Raw genomic sequence first — 14,840 nt, 5'->3', positions numbered from 1 at the left:
GGGAAAGAGAGAGACAACTGAAAATGCAAAGATGGGTTTTCCCAAACCACCACTATGAAGACACACATGGGGACCTCATGTGCCCAGGGCCATGGGTAAGATGAGGACACTGAGGCAGCAGGGAGTAGAAGGAAAACTAGCATATGTAAAAGCCTCTGAAGTCACTCATTCATTATTTCCATTTATTCCATCTATAAGTATTTATTGAGCATCTTCTAGGTATACAATAGAGTGCAGAGATAAGAGCACAGGCTCTAGGGCCAAATGACCTGAGTTCAAATTCTGGATCTGCTTTTTTGTTTTGCAAAAAAACTTTATGGCAAATTACACACAGCATAAAATTTGCCATCTTAACCATTCTTAACCAATTTGTCACTTAACCATTGTGGTCAAGTGACTACTTGACCACAATCTGCACAAAAGGACTGTCTGTGTTTCTGGCTCCACCTAATAGTATCTTTCCAGTGGTTTCTGTCTCCTGGTGGGCAAAGGCTGGGAATGACATAATATTAAGGGTAGAAATTCTGGGCCTTGGGAGTGTTCCAGCTCTGCCCTGTTCTTGGGCAAGTCAGGGTGTGTGTGTGTGTGTGTGTGTGTGTGTGTGTGTGTGTGTGTGTGTGTGTGTAGGGGAGTCCCCAGGGAGGAGTCCCTGGACTTCACTCCTGCATCTCTCCAGTCCTCCACAGCCTACCTTTTAAAAGCTTTTTTAAAACTCAAACTTTGAAGAGCTCAGAGGCCTTTTGGAAGCCTGAGTCAGCCTGCAATCTGCTTTTGCTCTGGAGGCAAAATCAGCCCCTGGGATGTTCTGGTGAGGGAACTTGGGCCAACTTCAAAGTGACTGAGGAAAGGGAATGAGGAGGGCCGAACCACATGCTGACCACTCTGGCAAAGAAATCCCCAGAGGGAAGGTGGGAGAGAGAGAGAGACATGCTGAAGACCTAAGAGGTGGGAACAACTAGAAATGAGAAGGTTGGAGGGGCAAGGTCATCTCTTCCTATAGAAGCAGGGCCTCGTGCAGTCTTCTGCATGGACTAAGCACCGATTGTCCAGGAAGGTAGATCTGGCCTCGCTCAGGTGACAAACCCTTATCCAGAAGCTGTCATTGGCTGTGGAATGCAGAGAAAGGGCCGGGAAGGCAATGACAGAGCTGACAATAACAGGACATAAAGAGGTTTCCTCCTGCAGTTTTCCCACCCAAGAGCTGGTCCCTCTCCCTCCATCAGGGACACAGAATCACACCAGAAGGGACTCGTAGAATGTTCCCAATGGAAGGGCCCTTAAAATCCAGCCACCTCTTATACAGACTGGGAAACAGGTTCAGAGAGGTGGCACCCACTCCCTTCCCCATCCCATCCCATCCGACCCACTTCCACACCCACCCCGGCGAGAGTCCCCGCTCCGCGCGCGCCAGGCAGGGGGCGCCCTTCCCCGCCGCCTGGGCTCGCGGCTGCCTGCGCCAGGCAGGTCCCCTAAGGAAAGCCTCTTAAAGAGTTTTTCCTTTCGCGTGAACTCACCGCCTCCATCCAGCCGCACGGTCTCAAAGGTGAACATCACATAAATGCGTTACAGATGTGCTTCCTCCCACTTTAGGCTACCGCGGCGCGGTGCGCCTGGAGCGGCAGCGGCCACAGCGTGATCCAGGCCGCGTTTTCCGTTCCGCCCGCCAACTTTTTCAAGCTGTAGTTATTTGATAATGATTTTTTTTTTTTTTAACCTCTCCCAATAATAGTTATCCACCCCACCCGGTGCGGCTCAGGTGATGGGCACAGACTGCAGACGCCTCCTCCTCTGGGTGCATGGCTGCCGCCCCAGGGTGAGAAGCCACAGCCCTTCTGTAAAGCTAAGGTTGAGGTCCGTGTCTGGCCTAGCCCAGCCTGGCAAGACAATTCCCAACTGCCCCACCACCACCCCGTGAGGTCTCTGCAAGACCACACACACCCCACCAGACCACCACCCCAAAACCCCTCTCCAGGGACCATGGCTGGCTGCTGCGTGACTGAACAGGGCCGGTATTCTGGGTATAGAGTTCCACACAACAGACATTTATTGGGCACCAACTGTATTTACTGCCCGGAGCAAAGTGATGGCCTCAAAAACAAGCAAGGATAGCCCCTAACCTCAGGGCTCCCAGTCAGGAGAACACTGGGGCCACACACCTGTTTTCTGGTAAGTTGAGTGGGGCTTCCAGGGTGGGATTCTAGACAGAAGCTGCTCAAAATGGCAGGACTTGGCTTACAGCAAGGCCCATGGCGAAGCTCTCTCCCACCCCTACACCTTCATTCCTTCCTCTGGCCCCTGCAAAGAGTCACCACCACCTGGATGAAGGCCCCTCAGAGCCTTTTATAAGAGGTCATGAAGCTCAGAAAATTGGGTCACACAGATAGAGGTAGGTAGGGCCTGGGCCCAGGCTGCTGGGGTCTCTGAAGTCACCCTAACAGATGGCTGAGGTGGGAGGAGGGGGGCTGACAGAAGTACTAAATCCCTTTTGGAGTTCACCCCCCAAGAAGAGGGGCAGTCTGGGGACCAGCCAGGTGAACGCCTGCTTTCCAGCTAAGGACACACACCTGTGTTGGTTAGTACAGAGCCATCTGCTGGGAAAATTCGTCTACCCTCAGCCTGGTAAGCCCAAAGTTCTTTAGTTAAACCTGAATTAATTTTAACTTTTTAAATTAACACATTTAAGGTGGAATTTGGGCTGTTGGCAGCAGAGGGTGAAGGAGGAGGAAATGAAAGGTTAAAAAAGCAGAGGGCAAGGTTGGGGATGTTGGGAAGAAAGGGGTGCTGTCTGGGCAGCTGCCCTCTTCAGAAAGGAATGTCCCTGGGCAGAATCAGATCGTCTTGTCTCTCCACCCCACCTCCCAGCCCCACTGACTCTGACACAAGCCCTCCAACCTGTGGAAGCATGGCACCTACTACTCCCTCATTCAATGGCCTGTTCAGAGACACGATGTGCTCAGGAGAGACCAGCCAATGGCAATGCATCCAAGGGTAGCTGGGGAATAGGATGGGAGGTATGGCAGCAGCCCGTGATTAGAGAGGATACCCAGGGTGGAGGGGCTGGGGAGGGCCCCAGTTTGCTGATAGTGGCTCTTTATTCTTCACTTGATAAAACCAGTGCAGCTTCATAGGCCTCTTAGACCTATACCAACGCGTACCTGGTCAGTGCAGTAGAGCCAATAAATTCCCTGCCCTGGAGTCACACTGGGTTTTGGAGAAGGCCGTAGAGTTACAGGAGCTGGTTACTGCTGAGTGGCACCTTCTGCCTGGGTACACCTCCACCACCACCAGCCTTCAGGCACCCAGAACTCTGGCCACAAGAAGCCACTGCCATCCCTAACACCCCCTACGTTGCTTTTCCTCAGACCCTTCTGTGGAAAGCCACACACAGACACATGCAGGCGTGCCCAGAGTGTCCGCTCAGCCAGTGCTGGACACATACCTGATCATTTGCATACGACGCTAACGGAACCAAAAAAACAAAGATAGTTAAGTTTCACTGTCGAGCTTATCCAAATTTTCTAATCAGAAAATCTAGAAAGAGCTCTTTTCTCTCGGCATATAAGATTTATGATTTAGGGTTTAGTATTCTTTTCTATTTTTAATTTGCTATGGGTAGGGCATATAATCTGTGCAGTGTGAGGCCTGTACAAGGACCAAATTAGGGCTACCTCTTCCCGGAAGCCTTCCAGGCTCCCCAGGCTGGGTCAGGTCCTCTCTGTTGTGCTCCCACAGCGCCCAGGCTTCCCACTGCCACCCCAGCACACACTATTGGGGTTGTAATCCCTCTCCCACACCCCTGAACCCCTGAGAGCAGGAAATAGATGTCAGTCCTCCCTGTGTCCCCAGCAGGCAAGGAGGCTGTCAGGGCCTGTTTGTGGAACTGAGCCTGATAACCCAGCAGGTATAAGTGATTGCTGTCTGCTCCAGCTTGTGCCCCCAAGTCTTGCTAGGATAAGGCGTGCCCAGCTGACCCTTTCATAGCCTGCCAACTCCCCCCATTGCCTGGTGGGACTCTCTTCACAGCCTTGGAGAAATCCCTCTCTTCCTGTCTCCTTGGTTCCAGCTGCAGCCCACACTGTTCTCCAAGAGGGGGCTCTCAGAGACACCTCCCCTCCCATTCCAGCTTGAATGAGGGGATCAGATGCCGGGCTGGAGGCCCCTTGTCTGCAGAGAGGCAGGATTTATCTCAGTTTGGGGAGGTCCGGGGCCTTGGAGCCCTAGATCATCATTAGTTCCATCAAAGAGGCGGCTATGATCTGAAGGGGCAAGATGCATGGCGTTCAAATTGGAAACAGCCTGGTGGGTTACGGGGCAGGAGCCGGGCAGGAGAAGGCTCGGCTGCCCCTGAGGAGCCCTGGGACACTGGAGGAGTCCCACAGACAGTGCACAGGAAAAGGAGGAGGAGGAGGAAAGAGAAAACATTCCACTCGGGCTCCAGGGAAGAGAGCCGTGTGTGATGGAGCGAAGCCAAGTCTGCAAGTCAACGTGACCTCCCTAAGGAGGCCAGGGGAGGAGGCCAACTCCGCTCACGACACAAAGGGCCTCCTTGGGTCTGGCCCCATGCCGCACACCTGCATATGCCCTGTCTTACCTCCTACAGAAACAAAAAGCATTCCTTTTGCTTTACAGACCAGGAAACTGAGGCTGAGAGGAGAGAACTAATGTATGCAAAGTCACCTAAGGGCACCTGACAGAGCTGGGGCTCCAGCCCAGGTGCTTTGGTCTCCAAGACTTCACCACCTCCCTGAAAAGGCAGAGTAAAAGCAATATTGGGCTTATAAGGCTCTTCAGCCTTTTCTCTCCCTGTTTGTGCCCAGCATGGAGACAGTGGTCCAGTTTTAAGGGCTTAACAGAGAGAAATAAGACAGAAATATCTTCTAAATATTGGGAAATGGTGATACTAGCAGGTAGAAATGGAATTTAAATGACGCATTTAACTATAAACCCAAATTTAAATGATCTCACCCATCCTACTGCTCTTTGCTGATGACCACTCTATTTCTAGACATAACGCCCTCGACCCCCCTACTCAAGAGAATGTCCTCTAAGCCCTGTACCTCACAGGCCTCCAGACATCTGACACCTCCCCTCACTCTCTCTCCAGTGGACAGAGATTGGCTGTGTCACAGTCCTAACTACCTGTGGGTCACCTGAGTGCTGCCCTGTCCCTCCCTGGGCTCTAGTGCCCCGCTTGGGAGGGAGGGGCTCTGTCTTAGTGAGTGCCTCCTCCAGCCCAGGAAGGACATTAAAATATTTGCAAGGCTGGGTGATGATTCTTTAATGGAAGATAAAGCCAGAGAAATGCTCAGGCTAGGAAGCCATCTAGAAAGGGGGATAGGGATGGGCAACAAAACTTCTGCCCCAGGGTATTCCGGAGCTTGACTTATAGGAATGGTGAATGGTCCCAATTTTGTATAACAACCATAACAGCAAGTGCATAGAAAAAGGCAGGAAAGAAATACATAAAAATATTGCTGAGTTGTGAGAATGGAGATTTGGGAGTCCATTTTTCTGTATTTTCCAATTTTTCTATAAGGATTGAATTTTAAAATTTTATTTTAATTAATTAAATTTTTTCGACATTTTATTATGAACAATTTCAAATATACAGCAAAGTTGAAATGGTGTCATAGTGAATGCATACATATCACGTCCTGGGTTCTACAAGTAACATTTTATTATATTTTATCATCTATCCATCCATCCCTTTATTCATTCATTCATAAATCCACCTTATTTTTTTCTTTATGCATTTTAAAGTAAACTGCAGACAACGGTACACTTCCCCTTAAATGCTTCAACATGCATGTCAGGAAAAATTGTTTTTACTGGTTATCTAGATGACAGAGGCTGTCCTTACCTCTGAGAAAAGCAGTCCACAGTCCCACCCTCCTTGCAGCAAGCAGGCTATTCAGGAAGAGTTGGGGTTGGGGTGGAGTGGGACCTAGCCCTCCTGCCTTACTCTCTGCATAAGCTGGTCAGTCCCTGGAGCCCTGTGGTTTCTCCCCATTAGAGGCAGGGATAATGCACATAAATAAACCTCTCCTCTCCCAGTCGGCTGATGGTGCGGTGGAAGTTAACTGAGATAAGGCCAACACTCATCTTGGGCTTCTTACAAGGATAAAATTGTCAGATTTAGCAAATGAAAATATAGGACACCCAGTTAAATTTGAATTTCAGATAAACGACACATTTTTTAGTGTAAGTATGTCCCAGGCAATGTTTGAGACATACTTATACTAATTATTTAGTCTGTATTTTATCTGGCAACCCTACGCAAGACACAAATGAAAGCCTCAGGAAGGGAAGCGTGCCAGAAGTTAGGAACCAGGTTGGGATTAGTCTCCCATTTGTGCTGTACTTTACAAAGTGCTTTTCTGTCTATCATCTCACTTGAGATTCACTGTCACCCTCCAGGAGAGTATTAATTTATTCGCATTTCGAAGTTAAAGAAACTGAGGCTCAGGTAAGTCCAGGATCCCCACCAGCAGACAACATGCAGTCAGAGGTCAGCTGGTCTTCAGGGGATGCTCACCCCCACCCTACTTCTTCTCTTTGAGACCTTAGAAGACCACACATTTCTACCCCAAAACCTTCCAGGCCTGCAGCTCCAGTGCTCAGGGTCCACCATCTCTGTGACAGTTAATTTTATGTGTCAGCCTGACTGGGATATGAGGTGACCAAGTATTTGACTAAACATTATTTCTGGGTGTGTCTGCGAAAGTGTTTCTAGAAGAGATTAGCATTTGAATCAGTAGACTGAGTGAAGCAACTTGCGCTCCCCAATGTGGGAGTGGGCCTCATCCAATCCCTTGAGTGCCCAGACAGAACAAAAGGGTGGAGGAAGAAAGAACTGGCTCTCTCCCTGACTATTTGAGCTGGGACATTGGTCTTCTCAAGCCTTCAGGCTAGGACTTATAACACTCACTTGGCTGGATCTCAGGCCATCAGGCTTGGACTAGAACTTATGCCATCAGTTCCCCTGGCTCTTAGGCGTTTGGACTGGGACTGAAACTACACCAGTGGCTGTCATGGGCCTCCAGCTCACCGACAGGAAGTCATGGGGCTTCTCAGCCTCCATAATCACATGAGCCAATTCCTTATAATAAATCTCTTTTCTCTCTCTATGCATCCTATTGGTTCTGTTTCTCTGGACAACTCTAATACATTCTCTCTCAGAGGGAAGGAGATTTCTGGGGGCCAGTCAGCAGCCCCACCCTAGGGAGCTAGGAGGAATAGATGTGAGTTAACACCATCCAGCAGAGGCTTTGGCAGGCAGGTCACATGACATATGGTGGGGCTGAGGCTTCCAGAGGTCATGGAGCAAGGCTACAGCAGGACAGAGGGAGCACCGAGGCTTCCCAACTCATCAATGCTCTTTTCAGGGCACCCTCAGGCCCAACGCATGGATTCTGGGGAGAACAGAGCTGGAGGTGGTGGCAGTGTAGAGTGATAGGAGTTATATACCAAGGGCATTTGAGCAGACATCACAAATGGAAACTTAGGTATTCCTGAGAGGGTAAATCCTGCTGAGTCTTTCTTTTAACTCCCCAAACCTGCTCGGTCCCATCCAACGGCAGCCACTTACCTGGAGCTCAATACAAACATCTTCAAAGCAGTCAGACCCAAAATGTTGAGTCTATAGAAAGGAGGCTGGGCCAGTCCTGCCCTGACACCCTGACTCTCCTCCTGAACCCAGGATCTTTGGTCTCCACCTCACTATCCTGGAGACTCACCCTTTAATTCATTCAATCATTCCTCCAGTAGAATCTGTGTTTGACAGGAGTAGAATGACCCTGTCAAACTTGGACACAGTGATAATACCTTCTCTACCAGTGGACCTAAGTAAGAAGTCGACAAGATGTTACTGCTTAACTATTTTCTAAAAGGCTTATTTTTTAATTACCTATAAACATTTCACAAAATAACACAATGATTTCTATTATGTCATTCCTACAACCATGCCTCATTCCACTGAAACTGGAGCAGCCAGTCTGAAGACATGTGAGTTAGGTTTGAAGGGTAAAATACAGTAACTGGGCCCACTCCAGGGCCGGCTTCCCAGAGATGAGACAGAATTTGTAAAGCTCACTCACTTCTCAGACAGTTCCATAAAGTTCTCCAAGGCACCACGGAGCTCCTTCATTTCCCTCGTTTTGGTACCAGTCCCTACCCAGCTGTTCTCAGTGTCAGCTCTCAGCTCTAACACAGGGTTGAAAATGAGCCTCCTCACCTGTCCCAGGGTTTGGCCGAGGCAGTGCCAAATGCAGAAGCGAGACGGACGCAGGCATGACTGGGTGATTCTCCACCTGGACTAGGCATAATGGCATAGGCTAAGCTCTACGCAGCTCTAGTAAGACTCAAGCTCTAGGGTCTTTCTTACATCAGGTCTGCAAATGTATCCCATATGTCCAGTTAACTGCATTTAAACAGTTATTTAAAATATAATTTGTTTTACTGTAATCATTTGCCAAAAAGCATGCATTTAAATTCAGTAATACAGTAACCGAAACTTTATGGGTTGAATATTGTCAGATGCTGTTCTGACAAAGTAGAGAAAAATTCACTATCTGAATTTCTATGATCTCCCCCCACACACATATGCCCTGTCCCACGCCAGAATTTTTCTTCCCTGAAGGGAAGGATTTTTGTTTTGTTTTGTTTTTACTTTGAACCCTGGAGATTAATTTTTGGCAAGTTTCCTTTGCTCTTTACCCAACAGTTTTGAAATAGTCATCAGTTCTCTGAGATGATAAACAATATAGATTGCTTTTACTTTTGAAGGCAATGAAAACATGTCTATGGTTTCACTTTGAAGCTCATCAGGAAAAAACTCCTGTACATTTAGCACGTATACAGGAGTTCTCAATTCATGGGCCACCTGTGTGTCTGATAATCATTAAGTGCTGCTTCCAAAGTTTCAATAATCTCTGGAAGCCACTCAGTCACAGCAGACAAAGCCTGGTGATGTACAGCCCAATATGACTTCAGCAAACTTCCCTGGCATCCTGTGTGTTTCTTCGCTACTCCTGTTACATGTGTTTTGGGTAATCACCAATCTTTTCACAGATGAATGGATAGCACAGAACAAGAAAATGAATGCCGTGAAAGCACTTCACAGTGTTTTCATTTTTCTGCAAAGGCCTCAGCATCACAAAGTCCAACCAATGGACAAGACAGTATATAAACAGCTTTGGTTCTTCCTCCTTATACCATACTGCTGCATGTCCAAATGTTCCCCACGTTCGTCAAGCTTTCAGTTGTATACTTGACCACCTGTATTATGAACCACACTCTGATTTGTTGCAGATAAGTTTTTATGACCATATAGAAGTTAGTCTTAATCATCTATTCGATACTAGCAAAAGCTATGTGTCTCTGTAATTGAGATAGTGATTGGGATTTTTCTTACTGAAACGTACTGTGGTTCTTTCACTGCCCACCCAGTGGCCTAGTCACATGGTATTCAATCAGGAAACACTGCTTTCATCTGGCGTGCCCTGTAAAATTTTCCTGGTGAGTTCATTTTGAATTTGCTAACCTCTATAGGCATCAACACATTTATAAGTTAGAATGCCTTGCTTTATCTGTTCCAGCAACTCCCTCCAAATTGCTTTTATTCACAGATGAAATATACTTGTCATGACTTCTTAATGATAAACACTGTTTTCCCAGAAATAAAATATGTTTAACTCTGAATTTCAGGTATGTTCTACTTTCCACAAGCTGTTATGAGTGAGCAGGTAATAATTTGATTGTGACAGTTTCACCAGGAAATCAATATTCTCTCCCCCTGCCACAATTTCAATGATTTCAGATGCACTTTATGTCTTCTGTGTTTTCGGAATTTTTACAGAAATTTTTCTTTTTTCCAAAACAGTAAGTCTTTGTGCCACGTGAATGATTCTCCTCTGCAGGTGTATTTTGTTGGCAAAACATTGGCATGAGTAGTGAAAGGAACATTACCCATTTCTTACCCCTGTAAGTCCCAACACCAGGAGTCCTAAAAATTTCCAGATTTGCCTTATACTGACAGAGTTAAAAGTAAAGTTTAGCTTATCCATCACAAATTTCAAACTATGTATGGTGTCTTAACTTGAAACCATACAATTTTCTATATCTATATTGGCATAATTTGTATAGACATTAATTATTGGTGATAAGGAAATACTCGAAGCACCAAAGCCCACCATTTTTACTCCATCATTAAAGAATAAGAAACAAATATATATATTTGGTGTTCCCAAGGATACCCTCAGGGTCAGACTACCCTGTATTCAAAGTACTCATTGGAGCCACATTTCAACTGTGTGCATGATTTTTAGATTGCCCAAGCTGAACTCCTAGAAATATGAACACAGACTTTGATTTTCACATCTTTTTCCAATAATCACACTTACTGAGAAAGAAACCATAGCTGACCATGACCAATATAACCAATAATTGAAGGAGAGTAAGACATTTGTCTTCTCGGCAACACAAAGCTATACACTTGTCAACATGAACATGGGGTTTACTCGAGTGAGTGAGCAGAGTATTTGTCGAGAGAGAGGGCATAATTGATGAATTCTGCTGCTGTGCATGTGGTGGTGTTAGCTTTCATTTTCTATTTTGATGGGAAGATTGCTATTTTTTATGCTACTACAGCATAAAGAGAAGTACGAATTGTGTTTCATGTATATGTAGCTAATTCTATGTATTTTTGACTCTTCTCTGTCACATTTCTGACAGTTGAAGAAGTTTTTTCTTCTCTCTCTTTGAGATGTTGGGGGATCTCTGTTCATTCACTTACTCCTTGGGCTTTCACGAAGCACTTCCATGCCAGGCCCACAGCTGGGCCCTGGGCACGCAGACAAACCATCCATCTCATGTCCAGGGAAGCTCATAGCTCAGAAAACAAGATAGATGGTGATGATTCTAAACTGTTTTAACCTACAACCCTGACACCAAATGTGTATGTGTGTGTCGTGTGTGTGTGTGTGTGTGTGTGTGTGTGTGTGTGTGTGTGTGTATTCCCTGCACCAACCTGTTCTTTGACTTTCTGGAAACCAATTGGGTATCCTATAGTTCAATTCAATTCTGACTCTAATTTCCTGGAGTTAGGGCAGACCCCACACATTAAGGGATTATTCCCCCAAGACTGCCCCCAGTTTAGATGTCGATTATAAGTACTGGGTACCCAAGGTACCTACACTCTTCTGGATGACTGGGCTGCAAAAGCAGGGGCTCCCATGATCCCTTCCTTAGGTTCGATAATTTGTTAGAATGGCTGACAGAACTCAGGGAAATACTTTACTTCCTACTACCAGTTTATCATAAGGATATTATAAGGGGTACAAATGAGCAGCCAAAGAAAAGTCACATAGGACAAGGTATGGAGTATATGGGAGAGGAGTCGTGCACAGAGCTTCTGAGCTCTCTCCAGATGTACCTGGGTATGTTCACCAACCCAGAAGCTTTCTGAACTCTATCCATTAGGGGTTTTTATGAAAGTTCTATCACAAAAGCATAATTGATTAAATCGTTGGCTATTGGTGATGAACTTAACCTCCAGCTCCTCTCCCCTCCCCAGCCAGAGAGTGAGGCTGAAAGTCCCCCTAATCACACTGTTGGTTCCCCCTGGCAACCAGCTATCCTGAAGCTATCTAGGGGCCCTAGAGTCACCTCATTCGCATAAACAGGTGTGGCTGGAAGGGCCTTACCTATCTCCCATTCAGGAAACTCCAAAGTTTTAGAAGCCCTGCCTCATATACAAGGGATAGAAACTAAGTACTATATATTTCTTACTATATCATAATGATACAATGTAATAACTGCAGAAAACAAGTGGGTCATTTCTTCTTTGGCTGCGGTGCGGAAGGAAGAATAAGCCGAGATTTCGTAGAAGAAATGACCAGCAATAGAAGGAATGTGGGGTGACTTGTGGTCACCCATAATCTTACCAAGACCCCCGCAAAACCTACAGCTTAAGTAAAAGGAGCATGCAAATTCAGTTTCAAGACAAGTTCTCAGTCCCTCCACCCAATCTGATTTTGGCTTTCAAACCTCCCCCAGATAGAAATGGCGGGGGTCTTTCTCAAGACCTTCTGCCCACTGTTGGGGAAAGACAAGCTCCTCTGCTGGCACTAAAAAGATGCTGGTGTCAGCTAACGCCATCCTTCACATCCAGAGAGAACCCCTCCTCCTGACCTCCAGGCTGCAAGGGAAGGCTTGGCTAATGTAAGGCATTGAAGGCCATCTAGAAAACCCAGGCCTGGCCCCAGCTCAGACATTGCAGCAGGATCTCTGGGCTTGGGACCTAGGTATCTGCACTTTAAACAACTGCCCGATTGCAGAGTGTACCAACCAAAGTGTGAGAACTTCTGCACTGTGCATTCTGTTTTGAAAAGAGGGGTGGGATTCCCTGGGAAGCCACAGGGACTACCATTCAAGGTCAGTGATGCCCATTTGAGGGCTGGGGACTGCTATGGAATAGAAAAGCCTGCTTAGTTGTCACCTTGGGCTCTATCCAAGGAGAGTGTCCTTCCTGAGGCCAGCCTGACCCCGACCAAAGTCGATCCACAGGGAAGGAGGAAACCAAACGCAGTGTCTAGGTTCATCTGGCAGGCGGGCACTTAGAGAATCTTACTCACTTACTGATCCATTTACTGTGCTCCCAGCTGGCCCCTGCTCTCCATCCCCATCAACACTGCCTGGACAAACCTCATAATCTCCTCATCGCCTCCTCCTAAGCCCACTGCCTCTAGCCTCTGCCCATCCAAACCATATGCCATGCTGCCTGCCTGGGCAACTGTCCATGATGCAAATTGATCTAATTTCTCCCCCATCTAAATCCATAAGTGACTCCCCTTTGTCTACCTGGAGGTGTCCAAACTCATCAGCCTGGCATTCAAGACCTTTCAGAATTCTAAAAGACCTTCCTTGTCTCTGAATAATCTTATTTATGCCCCACCCCCTACTCACAAGCTCCCCCAACATGTCAGGTTCCAGCATCACCTGTGTAGTATCGGACAGTGGTCAGGAACTCAGCTCTGGAGCCAGACCATTTGGGGCCAGATCCTGGTAGCACCAGTTACAAATTTTGGAACACATGAATTTGAGCAAATTGGTTAAATTCACTCTGCCTCAATTGCCATATCTGTAAAATGAGGATAAAAATTCCTACCTCATGGGGTTATAACAAGGGCTAAAATATTTAACACAGATAAAGCCCTGAGAAGCATGCAGGTAGAAGGAGCATGCAGTGTGAGCAAAGGCATAATAATAACGGCCAGAACCCCAGAACCCCTGATTTGCCTCTTAGTAATTTTCCAACCACTAACCCCGCCCTGCTCCTTGGCTATAAATTCCCACTTTTCCATGTCGTATTAGGAGTTGAGCCCAATCTCTCTCTCCTACTACAAGACCCCATTGCAGTAGTCTCTGTGCCAACTTAATAATCCCTGCCCCCAACCCCTGAAGAAAGTCTTCCTTACCATTTTTAACAAGTGTCACTGAATAATTTTTTTCTTTAGCACTGGGGAGCTCTTTAGAAATGCAGGATCTCAGGCACCGCCCCGGGCCCACTGAACCAGAGTGCTCACATTAATGAGATACCCAGGTGATTCAGGCACACATTGAAGTCTGACCTTCAATATGCAGAGAGAGAAATAGAGCCCAGAGAGGTAAAGGAGCTATCTTCATCACACAGCAAGCTGGTGGCAGAGCCAGCCCAGCACCCAAGCTTTCCCTTTCCATGACTTCAGTCTGCATTATGTACCCCAACCCGGGAGCAGCCAGAGCCTTGCTCACAGGAAGCACTTCATGAGTAGTGTCAGTGAAGGCAGTGTTGGCCATCTCCAAACCAAACACCTGCCTCAGGGCCCTTGCACCTGCTGTTCCCCTGTGTTCGAGAGACTCTTCCTCTCAACATCCCCAGGGCCTATTTTCTCAGGACACGCAGGTCTTCACTCACAAGTCAGCTCATCCAAGAGGCTCTCCCTCATCCCTTTTTGTAAAACAGCCCCCCCTCATCCTGTTCTGTCATTCTTCACAGGTCTGAACCCTCCCTGGTATTGAGTTCTGTATTAATAGTTTTATTTTGTTTAGTTTCTGTCTTCCCTGACCTGAATATGAAAGCCAGAGTGTTAGGAACTTTGTTTTGTTAATTGCTGTATCCCCAGTGCCCGAGCATGACTTAACATTTAAGAGGCGCTTACTAAATATTTGTTCAATGAGTGAATGAATCCAACCCATGCTGTCAGAGTCTGAAGGTGGTAAGGAATTCCCTTCCCATTGGGTCCAGATATCTGTGAACACCTCCCCATTTCCGCCCTCCACCTCCTCCATGCTTTGCAGTTTCGGCCTCGCATACCTCACTGTTCCCAGGGAATCGCGTGAGGGAGATGGGGCTACACCTTCATCTTGCCCCTGACGGCTGGTCTTTCCCTTCCCCATGCGCTCTGACCACCAGCACTACCGCCGTCCCTGGGTCCTTCTAATTACTCATCTAATTACTCATCTGAGATGGACTCTCCTGCCTCCCAGGTAATGTGGCAGTTTGTAATTTCGTCTCACTGCCTGTTTAATCCTCACAACCACCCAAGGAGGCAGACATAATTACACTCAGAATCTAAAGCTCAGAAAGGTTAACTAACTTCCCTGAGGTCACACAGCTAGTAAAAAGCAGAGTAGAAACTCAAACCTGAGTGCCCCGATTCTGAGTTTGTCATCTGTCCTCGTCTATGCCAGCTCTACGGTCTGGCAAGGTGGAAAGAATGCCAACACTGAACTACCACTGAGGTAGTAAATATGAAGTGCCTAGCAAGTAGTTGGTGCTCAGGAGGACCTGAGAACCCAGA

The 14,840-nt window shown here is 47.1% G+C and overlaps 1 long non-coding RNA gene across 1 annotated transcript in view; it reads right to left on the bottom strand.

Annotated features, from left to right (window-relative positions):
• The window catches only part of LOC112485264, a 38,579-nt gene extending 36,994 nt beyond the window's left edge, over positions 1 to 1,585 (bottom strand). The window contains exon 1 of the long non-coding RNA XR_003048390.1: positions 1,515 to 1,585. This is a non-coding gene — a long non-coding RNA (uncharacterized LOC112485264). The remainder of the gene's footprint in view (positions 1 to 1,514) is intronic.
• Positions 1,586 to 14,840: the final 13,255 nt, after the last annotated feature.

The sequence above is a fragment of the Pteropus alecto genome, unplaced genomic scaffold (genome assembly GCF_000325575.1).
Source record: "Pteropus alecto unplaced genomic scaffold, ASM32557v1 scaffold68, whole genome shotgun sequence".
In the NCBI taxonomy this organism is placed as follows: domain Eukaryota; kingdom Metazoa; phylum Chordata; class Mammalia; order Chiroptera; family Pteropodidae; genus Pteropus; species Pteropus alecto.
Note: the sequence above shows the minus strand (reverse complement) of the source record. Positions and strands in the feature narration are given on the sequence as shown.